This window comes from Chrysochloris asiatica, unplaced genomic scaffold (genome assembly GCF_000296735.1).
Source record: "Chrysochloris asiatica unplaced genomic scaffold, ChrAsi1.0 scaffold00001, whole genome shotgun sequence".
Lineage (NCBI taxonomy): Eukaryota > Metazoa > Chordata > Mammalia > Afrosoricida > Chrysochloridae > Chrysochloris > Chrysochloris asiatica.
In genome coordinates this window covers 8,573,230-8,588,989 of record NW_006408519.1, presented here as the reverse complement: position 1 = coordinate 8,588,989, position 15,760 = coordinate 8,573,230, and the positions used below count along the sequence as shown (strand labels likewise).

The window sequence follows — 15,760 nt, the reverse complement described above, 5'->3', positions numbered from 1 at the left end:
AAAATCAGTGGGTTCAAATGAAAATGTTAGGATGGCACAGGACCAGCAGTATTTTGTCTGTTGTATATATGATGACTTTAAGTTGTAATGGACTCAACAGCACCTAACCACAGGAAGAAGCTGATTTCGAACAAATATTCTACTGAAGCTTTACAATTAGATGCTCTACCTGGGAGTAGCAAGATCTTCTGAATGATTTAAAGGTGGTGTCTTTTCTTATCAACCTTATCTGGCCATCAATTCCCAATAAAATACCAAAAGTAATGTGATTTGTCACTACTAAAGAAAAATGGCTTGCCATTATTAAAGAAGAAATCTTCGTAAAACTAGTACACAATTTCCTATATAGGAAAGTTTATTATTTACAATCAACACAAAAGTCAAAAGCCATTGCTGTTGAGTGAATTCCAACACATAGCAACCTTTTATGTGACAGAGAACGACCCCATATGGTTTTCAAAGATGCAAAGCTTTATGGAAGTGAAAGGCCACATCTTTTTCTTGTAGTGCAGCTGGTGGGTTCAAACTGCCAACCTTTTGGTTTGCAGCTAACCACATAGCCACTGTGGCACCATGTAGCACAATTAATACAGATAATAAATACATAGGTCAGAATCTTCCTGATGTTGATGAGATTTCACATGCCAATGTCTGTGGTGCAGATATTCTTTCCATTCTTGGGAGTTAGATGTTACTTTTCCTATTGTTATGGAGAATCAGAGAGGTTAATTAGAAGTTTGCACTAGAACCATCTTGATATCATATCACAAAAAAAGACAAAACATTCTTATACCCAGGACTCCGTATAAGACAAATTTCTCAGAATGGAGCAGGATATCAGCGTTTTGTAAGCAATCTACAGGTGATTGTAATCTTCAATCAGGCTGATAATCACTGGATTAAATGAACCATATACAACTCACAATAAATGTGTAAGTGAAACCTTCAATCCAGGACCTCTGGTTCCAAAGACTGTTATGTGTGCCATGTCCACCTTCTCAAACAAACTTCTTTGGGTTTGTTTTTCTGAGAATCACTGATACTCGTAATTACATTATCACATTATTCATTGTTCATTCTTCAGAGTAAGCTTGGGTGAAACATATCAACTATTGCTGATCTAATCTGTCTCTCTGAAAATCTCTTTTAGATTATACAAAATGAGGGGTTATGGGGAGGTCTGTGGGAGTCTTTAACACATCCCACCAAATTTCAATCAGCTCCCACAAAGTCTCCCAATTAACTTTCTGTGTCAAACAGTATCCTTGTTGGGCAAATTTTCCTTAAAGATTATTCTCCAGCCTTCTTTCCCAAAATTTGTAACTCCCAATGCCTCTTATATAAAATCCTGGAGTTTACCTTGATATCTTAGCACTTTTTCTCAGAGCCTTGATGTGGGGAGATCTCTCTCAGGTATCTCTTCAGGCTGGACAAATTCTGTAGATTTTTATAAAGGTATTCTGAATTAGTTTGCAGTACTTATCTGAAAATTCAGAATACTTTGGACCTAGGCACACAGTGGAGTCCTGTGTGGCACTGCCGGTTAATTCCCTGACTGCAGGGTTGGTTTGAACTGCAAGGTCCTCATTTCAAGCTCAACAATCACTCCACGGAAATCCTATACAGGGTTGCTATGAGTTGGAACCAATAACAACAACAACAAATGCACACAGTACAATAGCACACTCAAAACCAGTCCATCCTGAAGCATGATTTGCTGCTGCTAACTTATTGCTGTTGTAAACCTGCTATCAGATCCATCAAAAGTAACGCTGAGATGCTCAGAAGCTCAGGTACAGCTGTTCTCGGACACAGCCATGTTTAAGTGAACACCTCAGTGATATTAGTTATGTTCACCATGTTCCGACACCATCATCACTCTCTGTCCCAAAAGATTTGCTTATACTAATTCAGTATCCCTTAAGCAATATCTACCTGTTCTTCTATCCTAAAGTTGTTTCCCAGTAACCACAGATAAACTTTTGTCTGTTTGATTTTAATTATTAAAGATATTTCATAGAAGTGAGATCATACATTTGTTCTTTTGTGTCTTGTATATTTCACTAAGCATCATGTTTTCAAGATTCAGCCATGTATTAGTAAGTATCAGAATCTAATTTCTTTGCTGGTTAAACAATATTCCAATGTATGCACAAGGGGGCTTCAAAAAGTTCATGGAAAAATTCCATTACTGTTTCCTTACATTTTTTCCACAAACTTTTTGAAGCTCCTTCATAGGTGCCACATTTTGCTTATGATGATGACCAGTTGTTTCTACCTTTTAGCTAATGTAAAATGCATATTGAACAGTGCTGTGATCACAGTGACATAGAAGTGTCTGCTTGAGTCCATGCTTTCAAGTCTTCTGGGTATGCAGCTAGGAGAGAAACTTTTAAGTCACATGGTCATACTATGTTTGACTTTTGAGGATTTACCAAACTATTTTCCACAGCAATTGGAATAGCAATTCATTAGGGTTCCAATTTGTCATCATAGGTAACACTTGTTAGTTTCTGTTTTTCTAATAATTGTGTGGTGCTTTAGGATAAGCACTGGACTGAAAGGCCCATTTGAGCTGCAAGATTAGCAGTTCAAACTCACCAGTTACACCTTGAAAACCCTATATAGGGTTGCTCTAAGTCAGAACCTATTCCATGACACTTAGCAACAACAGCATAAACATTGTATATTTATGCATCTGTTTTGGAGAACTGTCTCTTCAGGCTCATAGTTCATTTTTTATTTTAATTGGGTTGCTTCTCTTTTTGTTATTAGGTTATTAAGACTTTTTATATACTCTGGATATTAAAGCCTTATCTGATATGCAAGAGAGTTTCAAAAAGTTAATGAAAGAATTCTATTATCTTTTAATTTCATTTTTCTATAAACATTGTGAAGCCCCTTCATATGGATCCCAAATATTTTCTTCCGTTATGTAGATTGTCTCTTCATTTTATTGATAAAGTCCTTTAATGTACAAAAGTTTTAAATTTTGATGAAGTCAATTAGTCTATTCCCCCCCTGTTTTTGCTTGTTCTGTAATAATTTCTTAAATGTTTATTGCGATATGGAATCCTAATCCATGTCAATTAATTTTATACTCTATTACATTAAAATGTATTGATATATCTTGTACTTACATAGACCTTTTATCAATTTTTGTTTTTCAAACATCAGGCATTGGTAATTTAGAAACTATGGACTCATTAAGTTACATACATTTTCCAATTATTTTATATGTATTATACGTTATCAACATTGTACCTCCTATTTTATTAGAAGATTTTCTAAATATTGGCAAACTGCTAGGCTTACAGTGACAAATACAAGATTTCTAAAATTCTAGCTTTCTCTTAAAAGCTTGAAATTTATCTTTTTATCTTTGGCAACACATACTGTGAGTCCCTTTCCTGTACGTGACAGACACATTTCTGTCTATTTGAGAACATGTCTGCCAGATGTGTCCGTTTAAGTACCCATCACTTGGCTATTAGTTTTCTTTAAAATCCAATGTTCCATTAAAAAAGAGACTCATTCAGTTAGCAAATTGCACAATTACACAAGTACTTGCAAGACAGCCATTGTATTGAGTCTGCAGCATATTTCATTTTATGCATGTTTCTATTTATTAACACAGAATATGGAAAAATGTATACTCAAGGGTTAGTACTGTATAAAATTAATATTTGTACTGCTTTATTGAGGATATTTGTAAGGGAAATTGATATACTTGTTTCTGCAAGTGTGTGGTCATGAGGAAGACAATGACTTCTTGTAGAGATGGGTGGTATCACTTGCTGTAAAGTTTCAAATGTTTTTCCCACCATTGCTTTTGCTCTACCAAGGTAAATCTCAGAGCAGTAAAATATTCACATAACATTTTCATATTACTATGAAAATGGTTGTTACTCTATTGTAGTTTCTGTTGTTAAGTGATGTCAAGTCATATCCAACTCATAGTGACCTCTATATAATGCTTCTGAGGGGCAGCTGATGGGTTTGAACCATTAATCTTGTGGTCAGCAGTTCAGTACCTATCCTACAGAACCACACTAGGACTCTTTTTATCTTGTAGATGCCCTGAAAGAGTCTCAGGTGACCCTTGAGAGTCCACAGACCATAGTTTGAGAACTACTGCTCTAGATGGAGTCTGAAGGAGCCATGTGAAATATGCCACTGTGGGAACATTTACATGACTGGAAATGGCAAACAGTATTAATAGTTTAAAACATGTAGCAGATTGACTACATGTTTTAAGCTGCCTTTGGGTTGTGGTGTTGGAGGAGAATACTAGAAGTGCCATGGACTTCCAAAAGAACCAATAGATCTGTTTTGGAAGAAGTGTAGCCAGAGTGCTCCTTGGAGGCCAAGATGGCTAAACTTTGTCTCTCATACTTTGGACATGTTGTCAGGAGGGAACAGTCGCTGGAGAAGGATGTCATGCTGGGTAAGATGGAGGGTCAGAGAAAAAGAGGAAGATCCCCCTATGAGATGGATTGGCCAAGTGTCATCATTGATGGCATCAAGTATGGTGGCGGTAGTGAGGTTGGCCCAGGATCGGACATTGTTTCATTCTGCTGTGCATGGGGTCGCTATGAGTCGGTTCCAACTCGATGGCACCTGACAACAACAACAACAACATTAATAGTTTATTTCTTTTCTTATTTAAAGCTGACTTACCACCACACTTAAAATGGAAAAACTATAGATAAGAGATTTTTAAGTCAGTAAACTGACTTACCAGCTCAACACCTTTAGATTTATGTAACAGCCTTGTGTTATTGTTGTTGTTGTTGTTAAGTGCCATTAAGTTGATGTGCAGGGTTTCCGAGGAGCAGCTGGTGAGCTTGAACTGCCAAACTTGAAGTTCAAAGTGACCTTGCAGTCCAGCACATTAACCTGGAGTGCCACACCAGGACATACAAATAATTGTGAACTTGTAATAGTACCTAACTAATGGAAAATCACACTGGATCTTGTCACAGGTATGGGGTTCACACATGCTTTTGCTTGATTGGAATACATGCTTGGAATACATGCTCACACATGCTTCATTGTCTCCTAATTATCTTATCGTTTACCTAAATTGTTTTGTGCTCTTGTAATCTACTCTTTTGAAAGAATGAGTGAAAATGTTATACAGAAGTAAAAGTCCTATGAACTCTGTTAGATATTGAGTCAATTCTGACTCATAATGATGCTGTATGAGGGGTTCTTAGACTATAATATTTACAGGAGATCACCAGGTCTGTGTGGGTTCCAACCACTAGACACTTGATTAGCAGCCAAGTACTTAACCAGTGACACCCCCCCCTCCCCAGGGATCCTTAAACTCGGTATAAATAGTCTTTTTTATTTCTTTAAATATATAACCAATTGTTATATTTCTTCTATTTTGTACCTTTAATAATTAAGTTCCTTTCACAGATCAGAACTAACTTACTATTTGGACCAATTCCTACTGTAGAGTCAGGATTAAGTACCAGAATGGATAGCATGAGATCTCTGGTGGTCGTGGTGGTTATGTGCTGGTGGAGTCGACCCTGTGTAGGGTTTCCAAGGCTGTAAATCTGTGCGGGAGCAGAAAGCCTCATCCCCCTACCCCCGCCCCTGTGGAAACAGATGGTAGTTTTGAACTGCTGATCTTGTGGTTAGCTGTCCAGCTCATAACCCACTACACTACCAGAGCTCCTTAGGTAACATAAATGAAGTCTATCTTACTAGAACTCCTGTCTACCCTTCACACTTTAAAAATATAATTTTTGACCACCTAGTTGTAGAGGGGACTCCTGGTGTGCTGTTGTCTCAGCACTAGACTGCAAACCACAAGGTTGACAGTTCAAACCCACCAGTTGCTCCTCAGAAACCTTATGCAGAATAATTATGAGTCGAACCTGACTCAATGTCACTTAACAACAGCAACAAGTTGTAGAGGAAGAATTGGCAGTGAGCAGGAAAGAGTGGTGGACTGCACAGAGAAGCAGCATTTACTCTAATCAGCCAAGAAGTCTTAGCTAAAGTTAATAATTACTACTCTATGTGGCAAATTTTACCTTTGGAAAAATACCTTTTCATCTCCCATTCCTGGCATGTCTATTCTTTTGGTACCCAGTTGTCATAACGCCCAGTCTGACATGAGAAAATGGTTGAGTTTAATTTTAGAAATGGGATTCAGTCTTGCTGGCAGGGGTTCCTTTGAAAGATCCTTGACCCATTCTCAGGATGCTCTCAGTTTGCCAGAAACAAGCAACAAAGGGGATGGAGTTTCACAAAGAGAAAATTCCAGAGGCCTTGGTGAGGGTAATTCCTCTTTGGGGCAGTTCTCATACTGATGCCAAGGCTCAGCAAGGCGCCTTAATAGGGTCACCTAGTCTTCTTTTTCAAAGGTATCCAATTACTCAGGCTCCAAGCTAAGGGGCAGGGACACAGCAAACCTGAACTGGTCCTTGGGAACCTCTGGAGAAGCAAACATTTACAGGTAACGTCACAGCTGCCCATCATGATCCAACAGAGCTGATCTCTGGGTGAGTTCCTGGCACACATACTGTTGCTTTTAAGTCCTGCTGATTTGGATTCAAGTTTTTTCCCCTTTTAGCATTTTGCTTGGAATTTCAGTTTGAGTTGGAACTCTCTGACCACCAAATTAAGTGAAATGAGCATGATAAAAAAAGAGTTCATTGAAACGTACCACAGCCATTTGAAGAAACTTCCAATAAAACCAGAACAAGAGCCAATGGCTATCTGCCCAGTGACATAAAACAAAAAGCTGCCCACTAGGAGATGAAATTAAAACACTAAGGAAACCAGGAACAGGAAGAATCCAACTTCTCTACAGACTCTGCTTATCTGAACTTCAGGCCTTCCCCAAAATGAGTGAAATCCATCTGGAAAAATACTTAATACACTTTCCAAAAGAAATGAACTCACTTTTCTTTTGTTAATTGCAAATTATTAAACAAATATACAAAGGAAACTCTTGTAAACAAACACAAATGTGTGAATGATGGAGTCCACTAAGGCACTCAGCCAAGTGATCACCATGATGAATAAGAGTCAGTTTTTCTCACTCTATGGCCCACTCGAGAAGAAAAGACATATTAGTAAAATGGAGATAATAGAAGGTGGAAAGGTTTTTTTTACTCAGAATTCTGATATGTCTGGTTTTGGAGAAACTATTTTCTCTCTGATGAAAAGAGAATGGATTGGTATGCCATCAAATGAGTTAAAAGAATAATTCTCTGAATAAAAGGAGCTATATTCCTAGTATGGCACTTAAAAACAACATCACCATCACCAATTGTCATCAAAGTGACTTCAATTTATGGGAACTCTGTATGTGTCAGAGTGGAGTTGTGATCCATAGAACTTTTCAGTGGCTGATTTTTTCAGAAGTAGATCGTTAGACCTTTTGTCTGAAGTGCTTCTGATTGGACTTGAATTATCAACATTTCAGTTACCAGCTGAATGTGTTAACTGTTTGCACTATCCAGAGATTTTGTATGTATGTGTGTATCTGTCTATCTATCTGTCAGTTTTTTTTTTTTTTTGTTGTTGTTGTTGTTATCAAATGCTCTTTGAGTGTTTATGACAGTGAAGTGCTATGCACATAGTAAACACTCAGTAAACATTTGATAACAAATAACTGGCTGATGAATATATCATGGAGCTTTTCAATGCTATCTTTATAAGTTGAATGAAAAATTGAAATAATTCATTGCCACACAGAGACTAATCCTTTGGCGCATGTGTGTAATAAACTAGGTATTTGGCATTCTCTCTTGATTCCACTTGAGTATTGCATTCGCTTTCTTCAGTAATTTTTCTTAGCTGTTTGTGTTTTCTTTCTCTTTTAAGCCACATTTGCCAAACCAGGATATCCCAGGACTCTAGAAGCTGATGATAAAGGAGATTTTCGAACAATTTTCTAACACTGTCATAGCTATAAAATGTGGATAGTTTCTTAGTTTTTTTTTGTTGCAAGTAGTTCTTTCATCAGTTTGTTTTTAACCAGCATCCCTTTGGGATATCTTAAGACCCCAACATCTGGTTAGTGGCTTCCTGGAAAGGCACAATTTTTCAATACAAAATGTTCTTTTTCTTGAAATAACAATAATAACATAATTTGCATGTTCTCAGAAGCTTGAGCCATTGAATAAAGTTCATTTTTACTTAATAAATGTCAGCTTTCCCTTTATCATACCTCAGTGCACCTGCTCTGGAATAGCATGAAGTTTTATGTTAAAAATATGTATGCAAGTAAATAGGTTGGAAAATTAATATGCAAAATGTGGAAATCATTGAATTACTCAATAAAAGCTGAAGGAATGACCTGATGATGAAAAAATGAGTAACATGAAACATTATGGGTGAGACAGGTGCAGATTTTTCATGTTTGACTTTAAGCTTTGTCCTTCCTGTGAGACTCAGTTTCGGTATCTACATAACATCAGCTTCTGTCTTTAGTTTTTCATACATGCTGTTTACTCAAACAGACACCGTTATAATGCTGACTCTGTGTCAGCACTCTTAAGTATTTTATAAACTATAACTTATTTAATTTTTGTGGCAGTTTTATCAATTCAGTACTTTCTTATTTCCTTTTAAAAACAAGGGAATGAAGACAGTTAGATATGGTGATGTAGCTCTAGAAAGCCCTCAGTGAGTGGCACTCCAAGAGAAAAGTGAATCAGAGTGCTCAGGTGCAAGTAATAGAAGTGTGCCCCTTTGTAGTAGATAGTTTTAAAATCCTAAGAAAACCAACTAAAAGTTGATCTGCATTTTATCATCACTGTGCAGTTGTAATTTAAAACTATGTCAGTGATAAATTATTTCTCCCCTCAAGACAGATCCCTTACATCGATGTTACTAAATATGCATTGTCCTTAATATTTATCACATTGATTTTATAATAAAAGTGATGAAAAGAAACTTACAAGTGTTTGCTAAACTTTAAAAAAAAAATTTAGCAAAACTGTGAGTAAATTTTAGAACCATAGAGCGCGTTAAAGAAGTTAACATCAGTGGTATCCGCATTTGCCATTCTCCTATACACAAAAGGGTCACTGGAGAATAGAGTTTGGTAACATTTTGTTAAAAAACATTTCCTTCAGCACATGCTCCCTATTAAAAACATGAATTAGGTATTTTCCACGGAAGTTGTAGGTTAAAACAATGATAATAAACTCTGAATCCATCCTTTTTTTTTTTTTTGTCTTAAATTTTTTCTAGTGTATCTTAGTTCTGTTGTTAAGTGTCTTTGAGTTGGTTACAACTCATAGCAACACTGTGTAGGGTTTCCAAGGAGTAGCAGGTTTGAACCGCTGACATTTCAATTATCCTACAGCACCACACTAGGACTCCATCTCAGCTCCACAAAGGCTAATTTAATTAAGTAGTGAATCTATGTTAATTCAGCTTCAGCCTTCAAATAGAGAAATTTTGTTTTACAATGCAAATGATCAAGATTGACTAGTTTTGGTAAGAAGTCCAGTGCATAAATTTTCAGCTGTCCACTTAGCCAAGTTGTTGTGTTATTAGGGGCATTGTAAGCTGCCATGTAGACCAATGCAATGGAGTCAGTTTTGGCAATTGATGTGACTTTTATAAAATGACAAGATCAAAGTCATTATTTGGATGGCTATGCCTCTGAAGATTAAGCAAATTTGCTCAAAATATTAGTTGGGGTTTCCAAGTATTAATCCTTGAGTCATCTTTTGTTTTATGAAAGTAACTTGTCTCGTTTATATTTTTGACAAAATTATGTAATTGAAAGCTTTGGGCTTTGGAGTCTGGATTTTTCACGATGAAATCGCACTCCCATCCCTTACTTGCTGTGTGCCCATAGCTTTCATACATGAGGTATTTATTACCCACCCTGGAAACAAGGAAAATAAGTGGAAAAACACATGATCACAAGTATGCAGTAAGATTAAAAGATTAAGTAAACAACACCTAGGTGTATGCCTGTTATATGATTGCTGTTCAAAATGTTGATTCTGTCTATCACAGAATTATTCTTTCCTTCATCTACGTCTCAAAAGACCAATACATCTTACAATAGTCCTGTAGAGTAGCCATCTAGGTGACACAGTTGATTAACATGCTTGGCTGTGGTTTGAGTCCATCCAGAAGCTCCTGGAAGAAAGGCCTTTTGATCTACTTAAGAAAAACTAGCCATCGAAACATCTCATGGAGCACAGTTCTATTGTGAAACACATGGGGTCACAATGAGTTGATTCTAGAGCAACTGATTATCTTTGGGTGCAATTCTTTAGGTAGTTCCTAGTACGGTTTGGGGACAGGATTCCATGTCAGTACCCTGGTGTGGTGCTGATTCAGGATAAACATTGAATTGCAAACTGCAAGTTTGGCAGTTCAAACTTACCAGCCTACTCCTTAGAGACCCTATATGGGGTTACTATGAGTCAGAACCAATTCTTTGGCAGTTAACAACAACACCTGCAGATGAGCTCTGACCTCAATAGCACACACAGCAAGTCCATCCCAACTGGATTACGGCTGATTACAGATTTCCTACTGTGCTTAAGCCATTGTCACCAGGAATCTGGGGAGCAAATCCAGCCTCTTCATTTTTTCATAACGCACCAGAAGTTCTCAGTATGTTTTGAAATGAAGTTCAAACCAAAGCTATATTTCAACATTAAAAAAAAAAAAAAAAAATTGATGTATACTTAAAAAATTTTTTGTGTGTGCCAAAGGAAATAGAACATTCCTTTGCAAAACTGTGTATTGAAGTGAAATGAAACAAATGGTCCTTTATTTATTTACGCAAGGCTGGACACTGAGTATGTTGCATCATTGAAGTCTCATCCTTACACTTCATTACCTACTAAAAATGGACCCTGCTTGTATTTGTGTAATCAGTGATGAGCTGTGCTTTGAAACAGAGTGGTGCAGATTAAGCATAAGAAGAGAAAAAAAAGAAAATTGTACTTAATCTTTTGGAACACTTAGAAATTATTTGCTTCAAAATTGGAAATTTCCTAAACTCCAAGTTCAGGAAGTTCTGATCTTAGATATGCCATATTTCCCAGACGCACTGAACCACAAATCTCATGTTGATGTCTTAGAAGTAAAATTTCCTGCTATTATAACAGATGTAAAATTTTAGAATTTAGTGAGAATCCAAAGTCAGACCTGAAGTTTAATAGCTGCAATTTCCCCCTTTTTTTAAGTGGGATAAAATTCAAATTCCTTTTAACTTAATACCAATACCCACCACAATTTGGGTGGACTTCATCTGATTTCTTACTAGTTTCCTTTTAAAAAAAAAACTTCTGCTATGGCTGGAAGAGAACACCCATCGCTTCTTCTTCCTCTCACCACAAAGGAGGTCTTTTCTGGCCTTCAAGTTGATAAGAACTGTACCAGCAATTCTCTCTATATTCCTTCCCAGAAATTTATCTAGTTTGAGTTGAAATTCCACTTTTCCATGAAAATGTTCCACTCTTCTCAAAATTGCAGTAATTTCTCCTGTAGATGAACTCATAGGATTCACACACTGGCTGGCATATTGAAGTTATTTCTTAAAATGATGCTGAATTTCACTTCATTCATGGAGCTTGTCATTGCAAGCACTTGGTGCAACTTAGAGGCAGAAGTAAGCATTTAACTTTTCCCATTGTGCACACCATGGCCAGTAACACATGTATGAGTACAGAATGTTAGGCAGCGGGAAGGAGGATATAATACTGTTTCCTCCTCCTCAGATTACACATAAAAATGGTAGTTTACAGAAGTTATGCACTCATGCTGAAGAAGGAAATTGCCCAAAACGGAATAAGAAGCTATGTTGTTGTTGTTAGATGCCATCGAGTCAGTACTGACTCATAGCGACTTTATGCACAACGAAAGGAAACACTGCCTGGTCCTGGGCCAACCTCATAATCATTGCTACGTTTGAGCCCATTGATGCTGCCACTGTGCCAATCCATCTCGCTGGGGGTCTATAGGAATAAAAAAAAAATAGTACATCTGAATAGGGACGACAAAGTTCTCTTTCCCTAGTGCCTTTACTCTCCTTCTCAACTAGAAAAGAAAATACCAATCCAGTGATTTATGTTCTGGATCAATTACTGGCCATGTATTCCAGAGGCAGGGGTGAACTACCTTAAAGCTTTACACACATTCACCTGACTTCTTGCTGGTTCCTCACTATCTCTTCTACTTTTTCTTTTCATGTGGCTGTTATGGCCTAAGCCTTGTTGCTAGTGCTTTCCTCTGTGTTACTTTCTGTTCTTTCCTGCTTACAGCTGAAGTTCCAAATCCCAAATTTAGGGAAGTCCTAAACCAACAACTTGGTCACTGGCCCACTCTCTACCTTTTCATCCTCTCCTTTGGTTGACAAGAAGACTACAGAATACTAATTTGCATTTTACTGTTAATCAGCATGAATGGGCCAGTCTTCGTATACTTCACTGTTATGCTTTATGCTCTAAGCCACTTTATCCAAGAGCTCTGTATTGGAATTTGGCACAAACGACCAACTAATAATGTGGAAATTTGCCTTCTTTTTGCCATTATCTCTTGGTTTTATATTTTCCTAAATTACCTCAAGGGACCATGGTTATATCTTGACAAAAGAAGGATGTTAGCAGTTTGATTCCCATACTTACATGCCATCACATATCACCCTGATTTCCACCAATATTTCTACTAGTGAAGAATAAATTCCATTGAAGGATAACAAGGAAGCTACCAAACACTGTATAACATGGATGAACCATGAGGACATTATGCTGAGTGAAATTAGTCAGTCATAAAAGGAGACATACTGCATAGGACCATTATTGTAAAAGCTTAAGAAAAAGTACCCACACTAAAAGGGGAAAAAAATTCTTTGTTGATTAACAGGGTGTAGGGGGTAGGGGAGGGGAGAAAGGGGAAGGTGGAGCACAGGGTAGGGAATAGACACAGGATAGTTTGAGTGCTAGAGGGAAATACACAAGAAGGGGTAGAGAACGGAAGAACAAGGTAGATGGGAGAATATTTAGGCAGGTTTGCATGGGATAAGTGGGATAGAGGTAAATAATGATGTATGCTCAACCTTGGAACAACAGGGCTCTGGGATACAGGTATTGAGGCATGGTTTGAATGGGTAAAAGAGGGGAAATCATGTTAAGATGCTTGGATGTCTTTGAATCTTGGTTTCCCTTGCCTACTATCATAAAATAGACACTTGAGGGGGAGAGAAAGTAATAACCAGAAACATAACCATAGAAAGCTTCTAAGTCCATCTTCAGCCTATAACTGATTGTAATACTTAAAATGGAGCTAGAACTTGCACAGTGAAGGAGGCTTCCTGCAGAGTCTTTGCAATGAATAAGACCATAGGTGGAATCCTGATCCCCATCCAGAATCTTCTGAGGTGGGACACTTCCACTTTAAAGACAAGTAGACCAGCCTGGAGCTTCTGGAAGAACAGAAAATACTTCTTGAAAGAAAGACCAGCAGGAAAAATAAAAAAATAGTAACGGCAGTCTGATTGACTACTACAAGAACAACCAAGTTGTTCTCCTAGGAGCCATCAAGGCAAGTGGTTGGGTCCCCTCAGAGCAAACCCCCTTCCAAGACCAAAACTCAAAGGGAATACACGAGCAGGAATGTTGTCTGGCTGGTGACCATGTTGGTCACCAAAAAGGGGAAGTAGGGGAAAACCAGCAATGAAGTTGTGAACTAAGTCTGACCACATTCAATAGACTCCTGTCAATCTTTGTTGAGACCTGGTTGGCCAGCTGTATGGCGAGACCTGGGGACTCCTGGGTCCAGGAACAGTGTCATGCCACAGAGGACTAGAGTAAAGAGTGAAGCATCCAGTTGATATGAAGTGAGGAGAAATGCACAAGAATATCGGTGCTTGCAGATAGTACCCTTTTGACCTGGCTTCAATGGCTGGATGATCAGAATTTGACTAGATGAAGAAAGAAGAGGGAAAAATGAGTACCCTGCTACAATTTGATGAACTTGACCTATACTTTGGATGTAGTAGCTAAAAAGAGGAAACGAGTCTTTATAGCAAGGGTCATTCCCACCCCCTCGATACACAGGGTTGACAGGGTTGTTCAATTTAGACATTTGCTACCCAAAATGGGACTACAAAGCCAAGAAGTGACTGGCTTATAAGCTTTTAAGAAGGAGCCTAGTTCCAGAGGGTGCAGGGCAAGGCAGAATCTCCACTGAGTGGTTTCCAACCTGTCTGGACAGGGCTGGTGAAAAGAGATGGGGATAAGACTCTTGTGGTTCAATAGTGAATAATCACTATCAGGGCTGACTGTGAGTGTTGCAAATGTAAAAGTAGACATATTGTAACAAAAGGAGGGGAGTGGTTGATCTTGCAGTCCAGAAGTGGAGGACCCTGGGACCATCAAGGGAGAAGAGCAGAGTGCGGGAGTCTAGCCAGAGAAGCAGCAAGGCCAGAGATGGAGGCAGAGATGATGACGTGGAGTGAGGAGTGAGGGAGTAGCTGGGGAAAGGTTTGTGAAGTGTACCCTTTGGTTGTTTGAATGATTATATATTTCTTAATTCTTTGGTATACATCCAAAAAAACCCCACAAAAAATAGAGGGAATGGAAGCAAATGCTGTTGAATGATGATGTATGGAGGGGATTGTAATCATTGCAACGAAACAAAATACGATAGGATGAATGTAAAGCTGATGTTCTCCCATGTAAACTATCACTTAATTCACAATAAAAACTTAAAATAAATTAATAAATTTCCATAGTCCTGATGGGACTGAGTGTGGGATTATGTCAGCTGGGGAAATGCCTGTCAATTCTTCGGTCTCTAGCCTTGAGATCCCCTTTTCTTTGATAGAGTGGTTAGAAGAGAACGGTTGCTTCTGGACCATGAGGTAAAAGGCAAATTGGGATATCAAATCGTTTAAAAAGTGGCCACCACTCCTCATATAATCATTTTGAGAGGAATAGAAAAGATTTTAGTCCTTCACCAAACACTACAGTGTAGTAAGCTAATAGCAGACTGGATTTTGGCTCCCATTCATATCCTTGGCTAGATGCCCTTGGGCAGAACACAACCTTCATGACTCTATGGTGACCTCAAGTCCGAATATACAGTGTATGTGAGCATGTTGATTTCATTTGTTTGTCTTTATTTTAAAGTATATTCCTCATGAGAACTGCCATTGTATAAAATACAACTAAATGTAAACATTATACTTTCTAATCTTATAATTTCCTGATAACTATACCTGATAAACTAGTACATAGCATTGTATTACTGTCTATTGCAATTGGCTTTCCTAGTATCCTATTTGCTTACCACAACTATATTTGATCACAGTATTAGGACGGAAATAACCTGGTTTTAATCCATCCAATAGGAAAAAAAAAATGGTTGGCAAGATTCTTTTATGATTAAATGGAAAGGGGTTTGCAACACAGCATATATGAAAAAGAAACATTAATCCCAACCCTTCACTCTGTTAAATGGGATTTAAGGTCAACATATTAAAACAGCCAACTGAAGTGGTGCTAAGTTCAGAAATTCTTTGGAAAGTGAACCAAACAGCTGACTTTCACTGGAGAAAAAGGCATTTCAAGGGCTGGGTACTAGCGTTGGTAATATCTTTCCAAGTCACTTCTCTGTAACTAGGTCATTTCTTTTAATAATAAGAAACCTGTAAAAAAAAAAAAAAAAGCAATATGTTGACTTATTAAATTCTTTCTTTCTAAGAATGCCTTTCTGTTCCATTATAAAACAATAGTCTTTTTTTTTTTTT

At 37.7% G+C, this 15,760-nt stretch overlaps 1 protein-coding gene across 2 annotated transcripts in view; it reads left to right on the top strand.

Annotated features, from left to right (window-relative positions):
* The window catches only part of ANGPT1 (angiopoietin 1), a 427,423-nt gene that overhangs the window by 181,057 nt on the left and 230,606 nt on the right, over positions 1-15,760 (top strand). The window lies entirely within an intron of this gene.